Source organism: Mixophyes fleayi, chromosome 11 (assembly GCF_038048845.1).
Source record: "Mixophyes fleayi isolate aMixFle1 chromosome 11, aMixFle1.hap1, whole genome shotgun sequence".
Classification (NCBI taxonomy): Eukaryota; Metazoa; Chordata; class Amphibia; order Anura; family Limnodynastidae; genus Mixophyes; species Mixophyes fleayi.
Window position 1 is genome coordinate 72,964,908 of NC_134412.1, and position 19,075 is coordinate 72,983,982.

The 19,075-nt window shown below is 40.0% G+C and overlaps 1 protein-coding gene across 8 annotated transcripts in view; it reads right to left on the reverse strand.

Annotated features, from left to right (window-relative positions):
* RERE (arginine-glutamic acid dipeptide repeats) overlaps positions 1-19,075 on the reverse strand; it is a 243,916-nt gene that overhangs the window by 149,205 nt on the left and 75,636 nt on the right. Inside the window, exon 1 of one of the 8 annotated variants that reach the window (XM_075191664.1) lies at positions 13,746-14,060. The exons of the other annotated variants lie outside the window; for them this stretch is intronic. The gene's annotated coding sequence lies outside the window, so the exon portion shown is untranslated. Of the gene's footprint in view, positions 1-13,745; positions 14,061-19,075 lie in introns of those variants that run through there. 8 annotated transcript variants of the gene reach the window in all.

Below are 19,075 nucleotides of genomic sequence, written 5' to 3' on the forward strand. Positions count from 1 at the left end.
GTACAGTAGCAAATCTGTAATCAGGAGATTAACTCCGCTTATTCATGTGTGAAAGAAAAGGCTTGATCTTCCTCTTACACTCTACATGAGGCAAACGGGGCCGACATATTCTCCCTAATACCCAGCAACTGCTGTTTATTTCTCTCTGCTTCCCGTTTCTCCGCACACCCCTCCCAACCATTTCCATGGGGTGGTACCAGAATTACTTGGCAGCTGAACGTCAGAGCCCTACGAAAAGAATGACCCTTTGAACTTGGCTCTTGAACTGAACTACAAGCTTGGAGCTTTGATGTGATATTAAAAACGCCACTCAAAAGTGTAAACGGATACAGCAGTTTAGTAATCCGTCAATTCCTGCAGCCAAGCGCTGCTTGTGACAATAACAAAGATGGTTGCTCACTAGCTATAGCTACGCAACATCTATACTGATGGCTTTCTTTTACTACAGAACTTAGGAAAGATGATTTACTTGTAAACAGTATGCTGGGCACATGTAGCTATAGGACTATGGAGTCCTTACATACAGAGCTCTAGCAGTGTTATTCCTGCCCTGCACTCACTTGGCCAGCTGTGCATCAAATGTCAGTTTCTGGTCATGCTACAGAAGCAGGATCACTTAAGAAAATGTTATAGAGGTCACAAATCCACCATATAACTAATGACACACAGAGGATCTGCATTATCACGAGAACAAAGATTTCAAGCGACATAGATCAGAAAACTACCGGGCAGGACGGTGACATGGACAAGTCACATGTTTTCCAGCCTGTGCGTCAATTATTTGAATAAGTAATAAAGATGAGAGAGACAAAACGTAAAAAAATAAAAATAAAAAAGTAATACAGAAAAGAGGTAGCGTATACACCATCATATTTAAAACAACCTTGAGTATTACACCATTTGCTGCTAAACAGGAACTTCTTCCTTTCACAAGACTATTCTATGCATTTCCAATAAAAGTATACCAGTTCTACATCCTAGCTATACACTACATTATGTCACAAGGATGCTGTAAGTAAAAGGCGATGTAATTACTAATTAGCAGAGATAATCTCAGACAAACGCATTCAGTCCACTCAGTGTCTCCCAGCATTCCAACAGACAACCTTTGTGCTCTTATATAGGAGTGGCTGAGCTCTTAAGGCACCAGAACTGATTATATTCATGGATTCCAGACAAATTACAAAACAGGGGGGAAGGCAATACACATTTTCATCTAATATTAACAGGCTTCTCGTTACAAATGAAAAGAAAATTGATACATAATTAGGATTTGCTATACAGCTGGACACAAGCGACTGCTCTCAGTGATCATGTATTCAAACTCCCAGAGACTTGCAGTCTAGGTGTAGATTGGGAAAAAATACTTCACTTGCACACATTTTATATCCAATAGAATATATATTTAGTTTATGCATAGAGAGTACTTTACCACTGTAATTTCCTGACAAAATCATTTCCTAGTAGCCAATAACTCCTTAAATATTTATAACTTGGAAGCTGATTTCTGGAGCTTAGGGGTAGATTTATTAGAACTTCTAAAAAGCAAGAGTGGAAGTGTTACCCATAGCAACCAATCAGATTCTAGCTATTTTATAGAATGTACTAGATAAATGATAGCTAGAATCTGATTGGTTAGTATGAGCAACACCTACACTTTTCCTTTTTAGAAGTTTTAGCAAATCTACTCTATACTCTTATATTTCTGGGGTCAAGCTGCCCTGATTATTGACAAAACACTGTTTTCCTTAGGTCCAGTGGACAATATCAAACCAATGGAGTTGAATACTTTGTTTTAAACACCTTTCCTGTACCTGTCCTACTTATGCCATTTTCTTACCTTATTTTTACGTATAAAGCAAATCTCTTATGTTCCACATGTTCTTAATATTCCATTTGCAGTGTCATGTTATTTAGTAATCAGATGCCCCTTAAATTAACCTTTGGTGGTGGCAGTTTGATTACCGCACTAGACATGGGCAAGGTATAGGAGTTATATGAAAACCAAAGCTGTCCTTTAATAAGGACTTGGGAAGCCCCCTGTTGACATTGACTAGGGTTCAGCTTTATTACACCCTACCACCTTTTAACCTGTTAGGCAAATCTACCCTTTATCCCTAAGAAGTAGAACAAGAGTTGTAAAGGTGCTGAAACCATTCCAACATAAACCAGTCCTGCAGGCAGGTACACAATGCCTTGTTCAACACACAAGCTGAAATAGCAATGCATTTAGCCTGCCTTTTCTCTCCTTGCTATCTGCAGATCACATGCAAATGCCTCCAGGCACCAGGCTGCTGAAGCACCAGTCACCAAAGAGCAAAGTTGTTCCAGGCTTTTGTGTTTCTGTAACCTGGTAAATAATGATTATGTTTAATGAGCAGCAAAGACTGATGTTAGCGGTATTGTAAAGTGGCACTCAGGCACCGCAGCACTGGGTAAACAATGAGCTCTCCCGCTCTACTATTTAACCAGACCGTTCAAGGACTCAAAAAAATAAAAAAATAAAAAAGGTTTCCAAGCTTAACTACTGTTGAGCTGTTGAGAGAAATCCATTTATACAACAAGAAAGAGTGTTAGTCTTGGGTGGTGCACATTATCATTTAAACAGTGCTCCGATAAATATTTCAATGTACAGACGGACAGAAAACGCGTTGACTGCCAAGAAAGCAAAAAAGAAAAAACTGGAATTAAAAGAAAAAAATTACCTGTGCCTTAACGTCAACAGTAACACACAAAATGGCAAATAAGCAAATACACATGAAACCATAAAGCCATCAATCATGATACATGCAAACAGCAAAGGAAGCCATTATGTGGGCTGAATCAATAATTTGCTATAGATTCACTATTGTAGTTCATTAAGCATGAGGCACCAAGTGCCTCCAACCACAGTGATATTACCAGCACCTAGTGAATGGATAGGTTGCTGTTCAGCCCACAGGACGCCCACCCCCTCTGTCTGTAACAGTTGCACTAAGCTCACTTAATATTTAAATAAAGATTGTGTAGAAATTAAGAAGGATCCTAGCATATTTTGATGTACTCCCCATTACATATAATCAGTTTGTGTAAAGACAGAAAGCACCTTTGTGACAGCACATTCTGGTCGTTTTAGTTAAATTATAGGTGTATCCGTACTAACACAAAATTGTTTTCATCCGATTTACAGAACCCAAATAAAGTGACTAAATGCCAGCTGGCCAGTCATAAAAATATGGTTTCTTAAAAAGGTACCAAACCAAAAAAATTTAAAAAAAAGGAGAAGGATATTCAAATATAAAGCTACAATGCAAAGTAAGGACAGTATAATGTCATAAACATGGAACCACAAGACATAACAGCACTGAGCACCATTCATCAAAAGGCTGCTACACTGTGGACAGGATGCACATTTCAATGTGAGACTGTGTTTTGACATTTGAAAGTCGTCACATAACCGCTTTCTCAAAGTGGTTTTTATCCACACGCTAATCACAAAATTGTTAGTTGTTACAGTTTGACTTGCAGTATTGTTGAAAGACTGTAAAACTGTGCTTCAAAAATCATCCTACAATTTATCAGCACTGAAGTCTAAAGGGATACAAGATGAAACCATATAAAAAAAAAAAAACAAAATACAGGAATTGTAAAAAAAGACATTAGCTCTCTGGACACCCACCAATGTTTCATTTCATTTTTCTCTGCGTACACTGTTTCACCATATAATAGCAAGAATACAAAGTATGACAGTCAAAATTAAACTTAAAAACAGCATATATTTTTTTCTCACCCTATAGCTTGTTTACAGAAATAAATCGCCCAATTATAAAGATGACTTAAGTAAACAGCAGTCTAAGATATATAAAATGCCCAGACGTGGTAACTCAACGCAAGTGCCGAGCCCCTAGACCAGTGTTGGCTAACCTGTGATACTCCAGGTGTTGTGAAACTACAAGTCCCAGCATACCCTTCCCAGCAATAACCTGCTATATATTGGCAAAGCATGCTGGGACTTGTAGTTTCACAACACCTGGAGCGTCACAGGTTACCCAACACTACCCTAGACCGCTCTCCAATTCGGTCACCATGTGAATGAACAAATTGGATGATCTGGTCACTGTGCATAGGCCAATTGATAGGTTCACATGGTGGTTTTAGCACAATCATACAGTGGCCGGGCAGCAGATTGACCAAGGCCTGATTGATGGGCAGCACGGTGGCTCAGTGGTTAGCACTTCTGCCTCACAAGTTCAATTCCCGAAACATGGCCTTATCTGTGTGGAGTTTGTATGTTCTCCCCGTGTTTGCTTGGGTTTCTTCCAGGTGCTCTGGTTTCCTCCCACACTTCAAAAACATACTGGTAGGTTAATTGGCTTCTATCAAAATTGACCCTAGTCTATGTGTGTGTGTGTGTGTGTGTGTGTGTGTGTGTGTGTGTGTGTGTGTGTGTGTGTGTGTGTGTGTGTGTGTGTGTGTGTGTGTGTGTGTGTGTGTGTGTGTGTGTGTTAGGGAATTTAGACTGTAAGCTCCAACGGGGCAGGGAGTGATGTGAATGAGTTTATTTATATAGCGCCACTAATTCCAGAGCGCTACGGAATCAGTGGAGCTATATAAATAAATGGTGATGATGATGATCTTAGCTATGAACAACAAACGCTGACTATTCTAGGGCTATAAATCAGCAATAAGGAACCAATCTTATTTGAAACAACCAAACAGACTATCCAAATCGTTGCATGTATAGTCCTTAAGTGGATGGCTTTACTCCCATCACTGAAATATAACCTTGTATTCTGACATCTGATGATTAAAGCAAACTAAATTTGTTACAGGGAGTAAACCTCATATGCAGACATTTGCTTCATCACCATCATCGCGATGACTGGACTTCAAGAAAGTGAGAAACCATACATCATTTTTAAATATTTAAAAACAAAGCCAAAACAGAAAATGTTTATGCAACTTTTTAAAAGCACGTCGGCTCAGGATGGCTGGTTCAACTTGAATTCCCACAGAAACATTGACTGACATTTTATGAGAGCCAGAGACATCCTCAGCATTTCAACCATCTCTGCACTGCAAATTATCACCATAAATAATGAATGAGGGGAAGAAGTTGAATAGTGTGCACAATCCAGGACCATAAATTTAAATTCAATGCGCTAGATCTGCTGAAAAGTAAATACGTGGTCATTTCCTGTACAATTTAGATAGAGTGTATCCTTCACCTGCACACACAGTTTGAGGATGCAGCTTATTAATTCCCTTTCAGCCAGTGACATCACTGAGGACATAGGCTGCCATTATTTTTCACCTTTATTTATACAGCGCGTTACGCAGTGCTCTACAGGGAATGTTTAAACATTCACATCAGTATCATGAATATTGTTTCAACCTAAAAACCGTTCTGCTAAAATCTGGCTTTTATTCCAGTCATTTCCAGATCTCAGTACAGATCATCGTTTATTTGTAGTGCGCCACAAAACACTGCAGCCATCAGTTACAAACCACACAACATACAAACCGAGTACAGAAATAGAACAAGTACAGACTAAAGCTGGGTACACACTACAGGTTTTTCCCCAGATTATCGCGCCAATCACACGATAAAACGACTGTTAGGTCTGATATTGCATTAGTGTGTACGCTACAACGATCATGTTTTTTTAAACAATGTCAGACAAATTCTGCAGTGTGTCTGCACCGATGACCAGCAGTGTAGTCAGATCTTCATAGAGTTTACAGTCACGATCTTCTCAGCAGATGGTTACGACAGAGGAAGAGCAGAGATCTGAAGGTAAATTGTATAAAATAGTGTAAGTGTGTACACATGAATCGCCATGCTGAACGATCCTTTCAGTCATTGGTAATAACATTAATGATATCGCATTGGGAGAATTTTTCTGTAGTGTGTACCTAGCTTAAGTCCATGAAATAGATGCAGACATAAGATAAAGGGTAGAGGGCCCTGCTTATGAGCCGTCAGTCAATGCTGAGACAAGAGGAGCTAGTAGTGGGATTCAGAGTGGACATGGGAGCGGAGCTGGTAGGGAATGTGGAGGGAGTCAAATCTGGTGTAATGTTATACTTGTCCACCCACTGTTATGTTGTCACCACGAGGTAGACTAGAGGAGGGGAAATGATGAGCTCTGATTTGAACATGCTGAGCTTTAGGAGAGGTCAGGGGAGTCCGGGAAGATGTGTATGTAGTCTGCCTAGAGGTAGTTGAGGCCAAAAGAAACATTAGTTCCCCAAGAGAAGAGGTATTAAGAGAAAAGCAGAGGGCAGAGAACAGACCATAATGAGCCCCAACAGGTAAAGGGAGTGGAAGGGAGGATGTGTCCGTAGTAGAGACACTGAAGGAGCATTAAAAAAGGTAGGACGTTAAAAAGAAGAGAACAGTGGTGTGAAGGAAATCAGAGAGAAGAGGGTGGTCAACTGTATATAAAGCTGCGTAGAGGTCATGGAAGATGAGAATGAGCCTTTGATTTAGCCATAAGTTGATCATTGGTCAATGTAGCCACGGCAGTCTCGGTGGAGTGAAGAGGGGGACGGGAGACTGATTGCAGATGGTCGAGAAGAGAGTGAGGATGTACGCGAGCAGTTCTGGTACAGATCATTTCTATCTGCATTCAATAACGTCAAATAATTCATCCAGCAACTTACCGCTCATCCTGGAGGCCAAGTGTGAATGTCACAGCCCTCTATACTACATACATCACATAGAATCACGGATGCCCAAACGTTGCATCTGAAGAACGGGCTGATGCGACATTATATTTTGTTTGGCTTTTTCCTTTTCTTTTTTAGCCTGTACTGGATGACCTGAATGGTGCTAAGACACAAGCCCCGAACACGAGACCTGTAATTAATGAGTCTAAAGCCAGCGTTTTAAACTTAATTTATAAAATGGATGGGATTAAAGGTGTAATCAGAATATCCCTGTTTATGTAATTACTGCAATGTCAGAGCAACCCAGGAAAGTTTCCATGCCTTTTTTGGATGGATTGAATGTGGACGCGAGAGCTATAACCGTCGCCCCAGCTTGTTAATATAATATTCTCTTAGCAGAAAACTATTAGCCACAGTTTTTAGATGAACAAAATAATTAAGAGTTTTAAACACTTGAAATGAGCTTTTAAAAGCTATGCAGATACATTACTACTGAAGAACTCCTGTAATATTACACAAGTGCAAGTTTATATTTAAGTTGTGAGTGTGGGCAGTTTATGGATAAATTGCAAATCCAGCATATAAACCCAAATCCAGCCATGTTTTCTGCTCTCAAGGTGAAACCTAAAATTTTGATTTTTGTTTTAAATCTTTAAGAACATCAAGCAGTTTTTAAGAGAGGTATTCAGGGTTTATTTCTGGCTAGTTCCCAATTATTGTGATGCGCCTATCAGTCACCTTTCCAACAGTTTCCCCTGTCTGCTACCAATGATAGTTTGTGCAACTGAAAAATTCAGCATCTGCAGAGTTGAAAGTTTAGTGGGGAATATGGATATTGGAACCTAAAGCAGAGAAATCCTTGCTTGATGTTCTAAAAACAGTTTAGACTTAAGGTACCAAAGACAATTAGGCTAAGAGACTAGCCACCAGTGGTGCTGCAGATGCTTCAAAACTACAACTCCCAGCATGCTCTGCTCATGCCTGATTGCAGAAACTCATTATAAATCCCCCTAACAATCTCTGCACACTTAATACAGAAGGGACATTTGTTGGCGTTCACTCTACTTTTGACCTCCAATAAAGTCACAAGACCAACATACAGAAGCATTTAAGTCCACGTAGGATTCGGAGGCTATTTCAAGGAAAATGCTATTACAATCTGCAGATACTTCAAATACACACCAATGCTCCGAGTGTACTAAAAGCGCCATTATTGATGCTTTAGAGAAATTGCAAGTGTACTAAAGTCAGCCTTCCCCCTCAGATACAAGAGTCACTGTGCTAACAGGCGAGCATTTGAAGAGAGCCTTGTTATTAGATCTTATACATGTATCTGATCCCTCTTGAATAGAAGGTGTCAGTCTAACACCATACACATCGTAATTGAACAACCAGAAAAAAAGGGACCAGATTCATCCAATCATTTCATAACGTGTAGGTATCCACACACTGCTCTGTGCTAATGCTGTAGGAGATTATGGGAGGATTACATTTAAGAATGAGAATTTTCAGTCCATTTAAAAAAATATTTACACAATCTTGTGCCTACTCAACAAAACAAAACGACACTCAGCTACTCAGGTTCATATACATATTAAAATAAAATCACACAAACATATATATTATTGGCAGTTAGAAACCCAATTAATAAACACAGAATAGACAGTTATACAAGAGCTTAGTACCGTCTGATCATGAGAACAAAAAAACAAAACAAAACTGCTCAATAATATTCAATAAACTAACTATCTCTGATCCAATAGTATATGAGCAAATACCTATATGATCTAGAAAGTCATTTGTTCTATAAAGGGTCTGTCTGTAGTTACATCATCATTGCCCAGTCTCAGCTTCTCCATTTGAAGAACATGCAAAACATGTGTGGGAGACAGATTCAGAAAGGGGGGGGGTGTTTACAACTTAACATCTTTATTTGACATTACTTTTTTGGGATGATGAGCATTTTTTTTTTTAGATCCAACATTGATCAATACAGACAAATAATAATATACTTCCTGCATCCACCACATTCACTCATGTCCTATCTGCACCTACTGTGTCATATCCCCCTCCCTCTAGAATGTAAGGTCTCATGTCTGTCCACCTCTCCCTAGACCCTGATCTTATGCTGAATCTTCTGCTGTTTGTTCACCGACAGGCATGAAATTTGTACCGGTATCCATTCAATCTGTATATTGTTATACTTGTCCACCCACGTGCTATTATGCTTAATTGTATTCATGTATCCGTTACTATGCTTATTATATTCATGCATGTACTAATCTATAAGATGTAGATCCTACCTGTAAGAGGATCTTCTGTAGCACCCTATAAAGAATGGAGGATAATGCTCTAGGCATGAGCCTAGCTGGCAGCATAGGTAATTCCTATTGGCATAAATCATAGCACTCCTTAGCTCTTAACCTGCACCATGAGAATTACCAACTAGAAGCCAAAACAAACACACTTTAGACATAGAAGGTACCCTCCCTCACACCCCCCAGGTATCCCCATCCTACCTTCAGATTTCAGCTTCTAAACCAAGATAGAATTCATGAGGCAATGCTGACCACACAGCTAGTAAGAAGCTGTATATTGGTTGAAGACATTGATTAATACACTATAACAAGTTGTAAAAGCCTGTGGAACGTGTCAAGCATGCAGGCAATGCATCATCGAATATTATGTACAAAGTGCAGACACAGCAATGACGGACTACAAGCAAAATGGAACACGATCAGGGGAGCAAAGGCTTAATGCAGTGAGCACAACAGACAAATGTTATCTGCCATAGATAAACACAGTACTAGGACACAACACAACAGCCAGCCCAGCCTTGGAAGATAACAGGGGTTAGCCATACAATCCAGACCAGTGGTTGTAGTTATGGAACAATACATTACAAAAGGGGATCTTCACCTTTTTTAGCCAGGACCAAAATTGTGTTCAACAGCGCTTTGCAACCCTTGGTTCCATTTTCCAACAGAATATTCTTCCTTGTAAATGACTTTATATTGTAACACAAATATACTTTAAAAACTAATGTACAGGAAAACTGTCCAACGGCACAAAATATTAGTCAGAAAACGAAGTTGGCAAATATTGTGTTTTAAGGCAGACGTGGCGCTAAAGTGTATATGTGGGGATATTCAATGCAAAAAAAAAAAAGAAACAAAATTTAAGAAATTGCCAGACTCAAATACTCAACTCAATTATGTCACATGCACTAAAAGATAGGGTTAGACAAATTTTTAGCAGGAAAGGGTATCCAGGGTTACATACGTTAATTAAAACGAAGGATAGTAGTGGATCCAGGAAGACATAGGACTGCAATATTGGGTCAGGAGGGATTTTGCCATAATGAAACAGATTGGCAATTGCTTTATATGGATCAATTTCAAATATAAGAGAGGGGTCGCAGGAGATCCAGAATAGGTTGAACTTGATGGACTGGTGTCTTTTTTTTAACCTCATCAACTATGTTACTTATTTGGGTATTTAATGGCAAAATACACTAGATTTCCCAAAGAATAAAGGTATGACATATTAGTCACATTAAAGGTGTATAATATCATACTACAATGTACAGTTATTAAGCCTGTATTATTAGTTTTCCAAAACTGTACGACAGGTACACATACATTACATTTCTATGGTGGAATCAATAAAGAACATGGAAGGAATGCAGGCATGTTACAAAGACAGCCCAAGAGGGTAAACCAACGCTTTACACAAATCTCTTGGTGGGAAGAAGGACTGAAGACTAAGTTCAATAAGTGACTGCTTCTCTTTATAGAACTGCTTAGATTAAGGAAACCTTGTGGGGGTGGAGGGCTATCCTAAGGCTGTGATCCATTTTAATCTCTTCAATGGGTATCAGGGCCCTCAAGAAGGGAGAAAGGGGTAAGAAACAATTAACATTAAATCAATGGCCAACCCTGAAGTACAAACCCAAACCAGGACAACACAAGAGGGGTAGAGGGGGAACAAGTGCATAATGACCACAATTGTCTATAGCTTTTTTGCATTTCAACAGACCTACACCTTTTATTCGTAATTCTGTCTGATCGTGTAGAAAGAAGAATACAGATATGCATTTGCCCGGAAACCTGATTAAAACTGATGTATTCAGCTTCAGTCACACATGCTATTGAGCGGCAATGGCTGATGCATCACTTTCAACAGTCACAAGGCAGGCAGGGGAAAAAAATGGTGTAATGCTAGTTCGTTTTATCGTACAGTCAGATCAAATAACATTTCATGTGCTGCCTGCCAAGCACCCAGTTGGCCAAAATACAATGAGTACTCAAGTGCTCCAGGCTCCAAGTAACTTCCAATGGTATTTCCTTTTCAAAAAGGAGCATTTTAGACAATGAAAACTCAGGAGGATGGTAAATATAAGATTCTAAGCAATCTGGTTTTTATCACAATAAATGATTTCCTTCGAGACCCACTCACTGCTGCTTACAGCCATTTTCTTACAAGGTTAACCTTATTGCATGTAGTGTTAAAGGGTCTATCCTCCATCTGTGGGGAGGGGGGGGGGTCCACATACAAATGCTATCAAGCATGACCCATGAAAGCATCCTACCACCTGTCTCTCTTACCTATAAACTCTAAAGGCAATAACGACAAAGTCTCCCATAAATAATCAGCTTTATATCTCAGTGATGTCCTTTGTTACTAGTGAATTGATAAGCTGCAATCTCAACAAAGTTAGTTCATTCCTAAACATCTGCATTCAGCATGTGAAGGCAATAAATACACCAAACATAAATTGTCAACCCCTTCTGGAAAGGAAAGCTGTAGGCTTACTTGTCAAGACATGGAGAGCTCTAAAGTTTACAGGTCAAAGGACCAGGCCATTAGTCCTACTTCCTTTGAAACATTTGCTAATGTAGTCTTGGAAAGGCTTCCTTGACCTACAACTAAATAATAATTGTTAACTTTAAAAAAGAGTCACCATACAGTGCATCATTTACAAAGAATATTTTAATCATTCATATCAGCCACTGCCCTATGGAGCTCCTCAGGGCACTGCATGATGCATAAAAGATGCATATAAACAGTAAACACCACTGTCCAAATTTACCATAGTACTAATAGTCCTGACGCAAAAAAAAAACAAACAAACAAAACACACATGTGTAAGAACTATGACCCAAATGATTAGCACTATTGATTTCTATACTGGATTTAAATGCCACAAGTGGACAATTTATCTACATGCGAAGGAGGCATCAGTTTTGTGGACCAAAACAATATTCAATCTAACCAGTTAATAGCAACAAGTGACATGGCTGTGACATACTTCACGCCTCAGTTATGTCCATCAGTGCCTAGTTACATAATGGCATGTATTCTAATGAATGTGGGTTCGGTCCACAGAACTTCTCCCTGCTATGTGCAGGTGACCAATACATTTTAAGTCCTGATTAAACACACCATAATGTGGGTTTGTGTGGTAGGAAATTAGACTAAGCTCCAATGTGGCAGGGACTTAGTAAATATTCTCTATAAAAGCACTGCATAGTATACTATACAAATAAACAATAATATTAAATCCAGAATGAACACCAACATTTGTTTTTATTAAATTTAGAGAGATTTAATGATGAAATCTGACATCACACTACTTAAATGTTGACCACAGAACTTTGTAGCAAAGAGAGTAGTTTAGCATTGTGCACATGAATTGGCAAGCCATATATTTTTATTGGACATGCAACAAAATACTTAGCCAGTATAGAAAAAAAACACTGTACTCACTTAAAAGTTCTGCCCTGGTAGAACAGCTTGAGTGATCACAGGGAACAGAATACTTAGGAATTTGGACACACTGACTTCTTATAGGGTTAGTCTAAATATTATTAAAATAAATAGGATAGCAGAGCAAGTGAGAAATCTGGAAACACTCTGCATACATCAGTAGGCTTGGAATAAGGATAATGTTACAGTCTTTATGGCCCTAAATCCCGTTAACGGTTAAGTTACCAAAGGGAAAGAAAAAATTACACACACAGCTAAGAGCGGTGATTTATGAGACAATCCAAGAAGCTTAAACAATTTATGACTGTCAACTGCCATCAACTCTAGACTTGCTTCACTTTTTTTTTTTCAGTTAGGAAGGATGTGATAAATATGGACAGGCGGTTTCCAGGTTACTCTCTGGATTTCAAATACACCCCCCCCCCCCTCCAACCCCCAAAAAACACATGAGGTTGAAAAGCCAAGCAGACATTACACTGCGCTGTGAATGAGTGAAGCCACATGTGTTCCAAAGGCTAAAAAGCTCCTGGCTAAGAAAGAGAAAAGAAGAAGAAGAAGTGTAGTTGGTTTTCTCAGCAAATAGAAAGTGGTCAGGGCAGTCTGTCGCTGCAGCCGAGAACATGGTCTGAGTAAACATTACAGACTTACACCAACACTGCTCCAATTAAATATGAAAGGCATTCCAAGATACACTTCTGCACTTCAGGCATTAGAAAAGGGTAAGAGAGGACATGGGGAGGCACACACAGCTACACCAAAGTCCAAACCTCTGTTCACAAGGGCTGGCAGAGACACTGTCCAAAAATATTTCTGGCTGCAGCCCATTGTGAAAAAAAAAACTGCCCTGTGTGCATGTTTACAGCAGGTAGTCAAATGGATTAAAGACTCAAAGCCTCAGTCAGACATCATGGAGAGCAAAGCAGCTTTTAGTTTTAAAACGGACTTTAACCCTTTGGTCTCATGTCTGGCATATGGTCTCTGGCAACCAAATTGTACTTTTCCCATAATACAGGAGTGCAACATTATAACACTTCACTAAAACAACTGATCTCTAAAGAGCTCTGGGGAAAAACCATAAAATTAGGGTGCAATCAATATTAACCAGATTATCTCTTAAGAGTAGAACTAAAGAAGAAGGAATGCAGTGGGATCATCATCAGCTTATGAATGGCTTTAGTCACCGTCACCCCCCAGCCCTCAAACAAGTGGAGGAGATCAAAGGGGGCAGCTGCCTGCTGGTGTTTAATGCCAGACCCCCCCCCCCCCCCCTTCCCCTCCAATCCATGAATACACACAACACACGAGGAGGAGGGGGAATCTCTCACCACTTGCCTGTGATCCGAGCAGCGTCCAGCGTGCGAAGTGACCCGGAGTCCTGGAGCTACGGCCAGGGCCCGGCTGCTCCCCATGGAGGGGACCTAGAGGGGTCCTGGGAGGCAGACAGAGGGCGAGCGGGGCAGCAGGAGAGATGCAGCTGAACAATAGAGTCTGCAGACGGCGCTCATGCAGCAGCTTTCCGGGTCCCTGGTAGCAGCGCTGCCCTTCCGCCTCTTGTCCCCACATGCACGCTGCTCCTGCTCCCTCCTCCTCAGCTGTTCAGCAGACACTTCCACATGCCTGATCCAGACTCTGTACACCAGACATCAGCAGCCGGGGGGGGAGGGGACAGAGATCAGCCCCTTCCAGCCCTCCTTCCCCTACAGCAGCCAGGAAGACCCGGACTGGATCCAGACTGCCCCCCTCCCTGTGTGATGACAGGACTGTGTGGTCAGCTAGATCCAGGCATCTGTAGACCAAAGACAGGCAGCTAATGGGCCAGTCTGGTGTTAATGACAAGAATATTAATGAAACACATCAGACATGAAAAAATCATGAGAATGCATATTGGATGCTTTCCAGTGTGATCTTACACCCCAGGGAGGTATCTGAGCAGCCAGTCATCTAATCCTGTTACACTATTTATTATTACCATTTATCTATATAGCGCCACCAATTCCGGAGCGCTGTACAGAGAACTCACTCACATCAGTCCCTGCCCCATTGGGGCTTACAGTTTAAATTCCCCAATACACACACAGACAGAGACAGACACACACAGACTAGGGTCAATTTGTTAGCAGCCAATTAACCTACCAGTATGTTTTGGGCGTGTGGGAGGAAACCCACGCAAACACGGGGAGAACATACAAACTCCTCACAGATAAGGCCATGGTCAGGAATTGAACTCATGACCCCAGTGCTGTGAGGCAGAAGTGCTAGCCACTAAGCCACCATGCCACTACACAAGCAATGCTTATATATTTATAAACTCCTGTAAATGTCTGTATAATCATCACTTTAGTGTTCATTAGGAAAACGTGCAAATTATAAGGAATAATGCACTCTGCCTGTAAATTATCATCTATATTACAAGGCACTGCAGGTTTCCATGACCTGTACGCTCCAGCAGCTTAGTGAAGTTGTCTCCTGTTAGTGCCATCAGGGCTGGAAAAGTTGTTTTGGCCGAGTAAATAATTTCAAGTCTGCAAAAAAATACATAGATCACTAGGCAGCCTTGAAATATCCAGCAGACACCGCACAGTGCAAATGCTCAACTTAGCAGGTCAACCAGGACAAGGCATCTAATTTCCACATCGCTCTCGGGGTTATCAAGGGCACAGTTCTGCCAGCATTATTGTTAGAGAACAACTAATGGACCATACAGCTGAATGAACAGTTAAGAAAAAAAGAAAAATACTTCAAAACAGATGGTTTATCTGTATTATTTCTACACTTTTTTTTATGTTTATAGCAGATACATTTTTATGCATCAGCGACAATTTATAGGGCTTTAAAGACACAAAAACCCACAAAACTTATTGGTGGAATTCATAAAAACATGTGCACAGAAAAAGTGTGCAAAATAACATCTGCTGAAAATTAATGCATAAAAATGCTAAATACATCTAAAATTGTTTCTATAAATATTAACCAACTGGCACCATGTTGCTGTTCTATGGCAGGTATGATTTGGAGTATACAAGAGACCTTTGGGAGGTTTTCTCCCTAGTGATATCTATATTTTAGAAATATGTTTCTGCTGTCCCCACACACTAGATTCTTTTCAAACTTAGGTGCAGGGAATTACTTTTTCCAGGACATTATAGATATGGTGCAGAGCGCCATTATTGTGAAATAATTATTTTACAAATCAGCTTTATAAAAATACCTTGCTTGCATTATAGGTATCATACTATTAAATTGACTTTCAAAAGCCTTTTATAAAATGCCCATTTTTTGCCCCTCCAACAAGACAGACTCGGTGGCCATGTTCCCTAGTACAGTCTGTGTAACAGCTCCTGCCAGCCATTTAAATATGATCCTGTTCAATGAAACTTTCCTCCTGCTCGCTCTCTAAAGGAGGCAATAGAAACTGCAGCCAAGTGGAAATCTTTTACTGCTCCTTGCGGACAAGGTGTAACCACAGAGAAATGCTCCAGCTGCCATTTCATTACTCCCACTGCACAGAGTCGCCGCATTTCATGAACCTTTTGCCTCAATCACAGGGGCTCTGCTAAGGACACATTGTGCCTACAGTGCGTTACAAAGCCTTTCATAGACAAATGCTCTTTTCTGCATTTCAACAGGGAAAAATACGGAATAAATTGTGCTTTCGGAGAAAATAAAATCCTCCACCTCTTCTAACCAGCACCACATGCCTCCTAAATTATATGCACAAGCAACCACCTACATCAGTACCACCCCGGACTTCTATGGCAACTAATAAACAGTGGCTTTGTATTGTTCAAACAAAAGTAAGGAGAGGGCAGTACATCACACTAGGCGACATTACAGTATAAAGAGCCACAGGCTAAGTGTTCTTATCACTGCAAACAGGAAGCCAACGCTCACAATGTCACTGGTAACGAGGCAGAGATTGTGCAGGCTGTTGCACACTCATACCCCAGAGGAGTGGAATGGTTCATATGGTCATGTATAGTAATAATATTACCAGCTACACTACTTATATAAATGGAACATCGCTTCACATCTATCATATCAGACCCCTGGAAGGCTCAGATGCAAACATCATAAAACACACACACCACCAGTGTGTAACAAATTGCTCATTCCCTGTTGTAATACAGATTTCTTTTATCAATTCCAGTCCTTCCTGGATTTAGCTCAGGAGACTTCAGCGACCTCCATTTATCAAAGAATCATGGCATGTTGAGCACCGTTAACAGATAATGAGAGGAGACAACGATGTAGTTACAAGTAGAGCCCTGTGCAGTCTTCAGGCCTGTACACGCTGCTAAGTGAGACATCTGATTTCATTACAGCAATAAGTAATTCACACAGCAGCCACAAGAGGTTTTGTGTTTTTGTGTGTGTGTGCGCTTTTTTGTTTTTTTAGGTGGGGGATTTAAGGTAGACCATATAAAAATTACTTTCACAGATCATCTACCTCAATGTAGTGTATGAGCAACACCGCCACAGCTAGAAGTTAACCACAACGCTACTAGACTCTTCCTATAATGTCCAGCAGCATTATAACATCATAAATCATGTAAGTCAGAAGCAGAGAAGAAACTACTGGAGAACAGCTTCAGCAGCATCCAGGACCCTCAGTGTCCCACTCTCAGCTTCCAGATCTGCTAGAGCAAAGTGCGTGTTATCTGGTTTCTCCCTGCAGATACTGATGTTCCCCAATTTAAGAGGTATGAAACCAAAACATGGAAGGTAAATAAAAAAAACACAAAACAGGTAGCAGACACGGTACTTTGACATCCTTCAGTTAAAGCTTTTAAAACCTATAAATCTATAAAAACACTGGAAGATTGCTGAATCACGTAGAAATATGGGATAAAAGACTTGTGCAAAGTGATTTACGATCAGGGCTAAAACGAAAATAATTCACATTGTGTAGGCCTGTACGCTGACCTTTAGAAAACCACTTATCACTCCACTTGAGTAAATCACAAGCCTTACTCTGAAGTGGTTTATCCTGCCAGGTTTAAAGGTTTATACAACCGCTCAATATTGTTCATTATAAATTGGTTAATAATTATACAGTAATAATAATGTACTTCTGTTGTGGTATGCAACATATGGATTCTACATGCTATGAGTGCACACAGATAAAACAGTTGGGTGGAATAAAGCGGTACATAACCATGCCTTCACTTTAAACCTGGCTGTAGAACTACAAGTTCCAGCACTCCAAGTCAACAACAGGCTGCCAAAGTCTGTTGATCTACAGATCATGCAAAGGCTCAGATACACAATTTGGCAAGGAGGATAATACTGAAAAGAAGATACCAAGCAGACTACATTATAAAAGCCAAACTTCAGAACCAGGATAAGTCTTTCAAGAACTGGTGAAAAATTGTCAGGTAAACGCAGCCGACAATCTCAAAGATGCCAGGGAAACAGAGCTGTATTGTATGTCACCTCCTAAACACTGGAAAGTAAGCTGACAAACAGCGTGCTGGGTTACATATCCTAGATATTATTATTTATTACATACCAGACAGTGTGTGGTTCGGCTTCTGTGACACTATTGTAGATGTGACTGCAGTTGGAGACATATTGCAGTAATTATACTGCTTGGGTAATTTGGAGTTTCTCTCTGTACGAAAAACCATTCTGAGTCTATAATAAAGTCTGAACAGATGCAGTTATAAAGGAAGAGAAATCAATGCTGAAAAGAATACCTTCAACATGCTGCAAAATTACCTATAGACACGTTACCACTATACTAGTAAGCGGCAAGTACTCTGTAGTAAGGAAATGCAGTGATTAGCTTTGATCACCTTTCATTTAATAAATACATGAATAAAAGGATTTGGGTACATCTGGTCAAATCAATCAGTTATGTGCTGGAGACAAGGACCTGGCATTCTATTGGCCAGCATATACACAACTAAAATATTCCACTCTATGACCCTGGACATAAATGTGTTGCTGAGGCAACTCCTCGTCGTATTACATACAGTATATTAACCTGAACAAAGCAGTGACTGTGTGCAACAGTGGGCATGTGAGAAAGCAGTCCACCAGTCAGCAGCAACTGAAGACTATAACATGTACTATATATATATATATATATATATATATATATATATATATATATATATATATATTTGAAACTATTGTTTTAAAGCCATATTTGCAATATGGCTATTGCCAGGATAGACGGGTAACTTTGGCTCTCCAGCTGTTTCACTAGTCCGTGGATAGTCACTCACTAGTCCGTGGATAGTCACTCACTAGTCCGTGGATAGTCAAGGCTAGATAGTGGATAGTCAAGACTGTGATTCAACAACAGAAGGCCAAGGTCAACCATGGTGATTTTAATTACAGGATAATTCCATCCCAAACTGATAATTCACTTTTGGGTGTAGAGCATTAAGTTAGCTGAATGAAACAAGCAATTACAGTTCAGAGATGTTGTGTAATTTGCAATCCTGCATAAAATGTGTAAGTGCAGAGGTCACTAAAACACACCCAAAATGGGAATCACACATTGATAGAAGGTTGAAGTAAAGGTCAATATTCCTGGATCTGTTAAATGCATTTCAGTTAACAATAGCTATGGCAGCCTGATGGACATTTTGGGGAATATAGGCAGGCAGTACATGTAAAATATGGTAACCTAACCAAATATTCGTTC